We start from the raw sequence: 6386 nt of genomic DNA on the forward strand, positions 1-6386 counted from the left end.
ACATCTAACCCTGATGCCCTCCACACTACCCTCGGGTCACTCCGTCTGTGTGCCCAGCTCAGCCCCTGCTGAGGTTGTCAGCTCTCTGTCCCCTCAGGCCCACCCTGCCAGCTCTGAGTCCCTATGGGGGACCCAGAAGGGGGGGGTGAGCTGCTATTTTCAGGACTGAGGACCACCCACACTCAGGGCCACAGCAGTCACAGCCACACTCAGAGCCACACTCTGTTGTGAGGCCCCCAGAGCCAAGATGGAGTATGGGAGGGGTCAGGCAAGAACCCCCACCCCAGACCCCTCCCACAAGGGCACAGGGAAGGGCTGGGCCTACTTAAGTCTCTGGGATTGGCAGGTGGGGCACTGTCCCTACAATCTGGGCTGCCTACCTACTCACAATACACTGTCCTTGGCCCTGAGCAGGCAGGGGCCGAGGTGACAGGCCCAGGGTCCCCTGAGCCCCACTTTCTCCACCCTCACGAGCACCCGGGCCAGACCTGGGTGTTCTGCCCTGATGCCTGGATTTCAAGTCCCTGCCCCCACCCCATGTGAGCCCGTCCTCTTATTAGCACTGTTTTGCCGATTTTGCAAGTCAAATCCTTCATTATTGAGTCCCTAGCTTGATATGCAGCCAGCTGAGCTGGAGGCTAGCTGGGAACAGGGAAGGCTTGGCATCACGTGACAGCAGCCGCCCATGATGGGGGCCTGGGGACCCCAGAGGCAGGTGCAGCAAACCCTCCAGACTCATCCACGGGTGCCCAGGGTCACCTCCCTCTGCCCTCAGCCTCACCCTGCCCGGCCTAGCACCCCTCACTGGGTTCCCTGGGGAGACCCTGCCCCCACCCCTCACGGGCTACAGGTAAGCCTGACAGGTGAGCCCAGGCCCCACCCAGGCTGCTCAAGCTCAGGGTAGGAGGTCAGCCTCTTGCTTTCCCGCACAGTCTGTTCCTTCTGCCAGGACCTGCTCAGCCAGGGTGGGTGTGGGGTATGAGGGGGAGAGCGCCCCTTCCACGGTGCCGTCAGGGACTGAGAGCTGAGACACAGCAGGAGAGGGTTCCACTGCCAGCATGGCTCTCCACCGGGCTGAGTGTATTTTTAGTTTCTCCAGGGCCGGAATCTCCTTGACTGAAGGCTCAGCTGCTCCTTGGCCCCTCTGGCTTTCGGCAGCGTTGTGGGTGGAAGGTGAGGGGTTGGGGGTGCCAGGTCCCTGGGCGTGAGCTTTCTCCTGTCCAAGAGGCATTGACCCCCACTGCATTCCCCAGCCTTTCCTCCTCTGTAAGTCCCAGTCCCCTCTTGTACCCTACCGGTGACGGTGATGGTGACGGTGGGGCCCAGCCCAGGGGCTGCAGGAGAGAGACCCTCCCTGGCCCAGGCAAACGGCAGGTACGGTGGTAGGCGGCTCCAGGCTGGTGGAGGCCAAGGCCCCCTCAGCTGTGCTGTCCGTCGTCGGTGCTCCACTCTGCCTCAGACTGCCCTGTGGTCCCAGGAAGGGACCAGGTGCTGTTCCAGGCATCACAGTTGTTCCCACGTTCCCTCTCCAGACCAAGGAAGCCTTTCTGGGGAGTGGGGGTCAGCCCATGCCTGATGCTCGCTTGTCACAGGCAGGAGACGGGGTCACCCCAGACCAAGTTTGGAGGGGTTAAGTCAAGACCTAACAAAGTTAGGGCTCTTTCAGGAGGCGGGTGAGGGCTCAGACTCCAGGGCTGGGTGGATGCAGTCTGGGCCGGCTTCCAGGAGGAGGTGGCCCCAGATCCAGGTGTTAGAGCATCCATAGGACTCATCGCGGTGGAGAATGCTGAGTGCCAGACACCGTGCTTGCTGCCTGGATGCCCACAACAGCCGGCGAGGACACAGAGGCTCGCTGAGATGCTGCTGTGGGGACAGCGGATGCCAGGCGCCCCCTCACTTCACCGCATGGCAGTTCTCACCCCGGCGCACGTCCTATTTCTGGAGTACAGAGCTGGGTGCTTCTGTGTGGTGGTGTTAATTAGGGTTGGTTTCCACAGAACACGCCTAATGTGTGGGAAACCTGCAAACGTCGCTGTGCTCAGTTCACCTGCACGGAAGGAGTGGGTTTGGGGGCCATCTCACTACTTGGGCACACCAGTCCCCAACAGACAAGGTGCATGTCCCCAGCCTGGGCCCCTGAACAGTCCAGATCCAGCAGTCGGCATGGGGGGCGGTGCACAGTCTTCCCTGGGCACGGAAGGCATGGGGGCGACAGTGACACTGCCCCGGCCTGGGTGGTCACTCTGAGTCAGGCTTGGCCCGGGACAGGGCTTTGGGGCCAGTGTGTCCCTCTGCAGGTCTGGAGAGGTCCAGGGCTGGAGCAGGGTGTGTGTCCTGAGTGACATTGACCTGGGGATAGGAGAGCCTTCATTCCCCCACCCCACCCCACCAGGGCCTGTTGAGGGAAGAGCAGAGGAGTGTGGCTGGACAGAGTGGGACAGACAGAGAACAGGTGGACGGGTGTGTGGACGGGGCCTTCAGCAGTCAGGGAGAGTCAGATGCTGATGGGCGGGTCCAGTAGAGGGGAGAGAGCAGAGGGGTCCTGGGGTGGAGGGGCAGGATGGGAATCAGGGATGGGTGGTGGTTGAGAGCCTGGAGGTGGGCAGGTGTGGCTGCAGCCACTCCTGGGGGGCAAAGGAGCCCCAGGAAGGGCTCAGCCATGAAGTCCCCCTTGGTTCTCAGGAGCCCCAGTAGTCCTAAGACTGAGCCCCTTGAGCTCCTGAGGCCCTGAGACCCTCCTCCCCTTTGCGGCACAGCGACTGCATCCCAGAAGCCCCTGGTATCCTGGAGCCTGCAGCACCCCCCATACCGCCACCTCTGCTCTTTCTCTGTTCCATCATTTTTCAAAAATAATTGTGTGGCATCAGGCTGTCCCTGACCTGGGTTTGTTGGCTCTCGTCCCCAGGCCCACCCAGGCTGGCGTCACGTGATGTGTGTGTCAAGGTGTTTCCCCTGCAAGGCCTTCATCGTTCCCTGATTGCTCACATTAATTTTTCTCCCTCCTCGGTGATCCTCCCCTGTGCTGTGCTGGTTGGGAGGGGGCTGCCTCCCCCCATCCTGCCCGGCTGCTGCTCCTCTGCCCTCCCCTAGATGAATGTTCCTTTATTGTCCATAAATCTCTGCACAGCCCTTTGTGAAGACAGATCGGAGGCCTCCTGCTCCCCAGTGTTTGTCGGCGGTGGGTTTAATTAGCACTCCCCCCAGAGGAAGGGAAGGGGCTCTCCGCCGCCCCCGGGCTTCTTCTAGGGGACAGAGGCTGGGGCTCCATCTGTGTGGATTCAACACGCCAGACCACATAACCGGCCTCCCCACGTTCCATCCCAGGCAGCCCCATCTCCCTAGTGGCCCAGGGGGTGGAAGCCCAAAGCCCAGCAGCACCACTACCAGCCCCCAGCACACAGTAGGTGCCTAATAAACACACAATGAGTCGGTAGATGCCAGGATGAAAGGCCCCACCTTTCATCCGACAGTGGCTGCTGGCTGTGAATCTGTCTGCTTCCCGTTGCCCGGCTGGGGTGTGCAATAGGCTGCAGGAAGAAAGGGAAATTCTTGGGGTGCTCCCAGCCGCCAGCTCCAGCAGCCCCGAGGGCGAGGTGCACTCAGGTGGCCCAGCCTGGCCCCACAGCATGCCGCCCGGCCTGGGAATCCAACTGTGTGCTCTGTGCCGAGGTCTGAGGGCCAAGAAGACAGGCCTGTGGGGGGTAGGCTGGGGGGGTTGGCTGGAGGGACGGCCTCAGGATGGTGTGGCAGGAACATCCCATCCGCTTCTCCACCGGCGGCCGCAGCCGTCTCAGAGGCTTGGGAGTCCCTCTGGTGCTGGTCCAAGCTGAGAGCCTTTCTCACAGCGGCTCCATGAGCCACGGGGACCCGTGCCATGAGGGTTTACTCATTCCTCATGACAGGAAGGAAAACCGAGGACCAGTGAGGTGTGGTGATCTGCCCCGACCCAGGACCCAATCGTGGACTTCCCCAAGCCCTGGCCGTGTAGGTCTGGGCACTGTGGATCCATTCCGTGACTGCCTGGCTGGGTGGGAATCAGCCTGGGGGGATCACAGAGGGCTTCCTGGAGGAGGGGTTTGTGTCGGAGTTGAGTGTTGAAATAAATAGAGGGTGCTGGGTGGAGGATCCTGCGGCACTTTGTGGCTGGGAGCTGGGGTGGGCAGTAGTGGTCGGGGGGGGAATGGGGCAGGGCCCCTGTATTCCCACAGGATTCCAGCCTGGCCACGTGGGGTGGGCTGCATCCAGAATGCTGCTGTCCCCCCAGGGCTGCCCAGGCTTCACGTGCAGAGCCCGGCCAAGCCCCTGGGCTGTTACGTGCACCGGCCGGGCCAGCTGTCCGGGGCTCTAGGGCAGCTTCAGCCCAGCGCAGGGTGGGAAAAGAGGGGGGCAAGGCAGGACCAAAGGCAAGGCTGCCAGAGGGGCTGGGCACAGCGCGACACATCATGCCAGTGGGGTCAGGACGTATCCACGTGCCGTGTCAAGTGATGCTCTGGGCAGAGGGACACCCCCAGGCTGACTGGCACAAGGAGGAGAGATTTATGCCAGGCCTGTGCAGGCCCAGCACTGGGGTGAGGACACTGAGGCTCAGGAGGGAGCCACATGGCGCTCTGGGGCAGAGCCACGCTGGCCGTGGGCGGCTCTGAGCGAGCACGGCCTCAGGCAGGTCTAATGCTCCAAACATGTCATTTCATACCTCTGGGCCTCAGTGCACTTGTGTGCACGCAGGGGACGTCAGCAGCCTCTTCCTGCGAGGGCGTCGTGGGGGGTGAGGGTGGGCTGGGTCACCCTGGCTGTGAGGAAGGGCCTCTGCCCTGCAGCCCCTGGGCCCCAGCTCATCCAACAAATAAATACTTCCTTTCCATAGACACACTCCCGACACGTTCTCAGTCTCACTGGACATCGGTCTACAATCAGCTGCTGAATATACTGCTGCTTCTATTATTTCAGCACTAATTTAAGGATTAAAAAATAATTCTACCAATTACTGTGCAAAGCCCTGGGCACCAGATAGACAGGGGCAGATTTTCCTGTCCGAGGACTTGGGCCAACCCTGCAGGTAGATGGCAGGACAGGGTGGCCCCAGGGGCCCCTTTGTCCCCAGTGGGCATGCAGTCATGCCCTGCTGCCCTCCCAGGGCCCCAGGGTCAGGACTGGCAGAGAAGTGACCTGGGAGGAACCCAGCCTGAGCCCAGCACGCTGCTCACCTCCCATTCACCCCTGCAAGCACAGGCCCCAGGTGCCACCCTCCACTGACTCCTCTCGGTAGCACCAGCCTGGCCGGGCTTGTGACACAGATGGACCTGTGAGCTGGGAAGGATCCCGTGCACAGGCTGCCCTGTGGCTGGCCTGGCATCGTTGCCTGAGGGCCAGGAGCATCCTGGTAAACCAGCGGCTGGCCTGGGGAGGTGGGCACTCCCAATGCGCTTCTCGTGGTCTGAATTAGCTTCCTGCCCAGCCAGGTCCAAGGGTCCGGGAGACTGAGGCTGGACATCGGTCACCTCCTGTCTGGGTCCAGTGCGCCTGACCCCAGGGGACCAGCACGTCCGGTGAAAGGTAGGGGTCAGGGTTGGGTGGGGCAGGCAGGAGCTGAGCCTGCCGCCCCGGGCCCAGTGCCAGCTGGTGATGTCATCGCTTCCTGGGCTGTAAATATCACCCAAACTCACAACTCCCAAATTGTCCTCCAGCCCGGGCCCCTCTCCTGAGCTCAGCCTGCACAGCCCACGCGACACCCCCACCCAGATGTCTCCTGGGCCTTGACAACGGGGGCTGCTCCTCTGGGGGCCCCCACCTCGGGGACGGGTTGCTCAGCACAGACGCTGGGAGCCCTGCCCACCTCTGCCTTCTGCTGGGTCCAACTCAAACACAGCCACAGCCCTCCTGGTCCCCCACCCGACCCTCCTTGGGCCTGGCCAGACCTGTGTGCCCACTCACAAGTCTTCACTGTGTTCGCAGAGGCCAGATGGGTCTATTCAGGAAATCAGAACCCATCTCTGCACCTCAGAACAAAGTCCCCAAGATCTGCACCCCACCCCACCCCCAGGTCTACCTGCTTCACCCTCAGAAGGCCTGTATGGCCCCTTGTCCCCATTCCCCACTGTGGCCTGGGTTTCCCTCTCCTGGGGGAGGGGAGGATGCGGGGCCCCAAAGGACGGGCTGGGGCTCTGGCAGTGCCAGGAGGAGCATGTGGCCATGGAGCCATGGCATCTGGGGGTTAGCCAAGTCCCAGCTCAGCATGGGGCCCTGCAGCCTCCTGAGTTGCTGGGGGCTCCCAGGCCCCACCTGAGGGCCAGCTGGTGGTGACAGGCACAGTCAGCCTGAAAAGTGCCCTGAGGGCAGATGGGTGTCTCTCAGTAAGAAGCAGGCTCAATAGAGGTAGTGAGCACCCT

This window comes from Delphinus delphis, chromosome 13, assembly GCF_949987515.2.
Source record: "Delphinus delphis chromosome 13, mDelDel1.2, whole genome shotgun sequence".
NCBI lineage: Eukaryota > Metazoa > Chordata > Mammalia > Artiodactyla > Delphinidae > Delphinus > Delphinus delphis.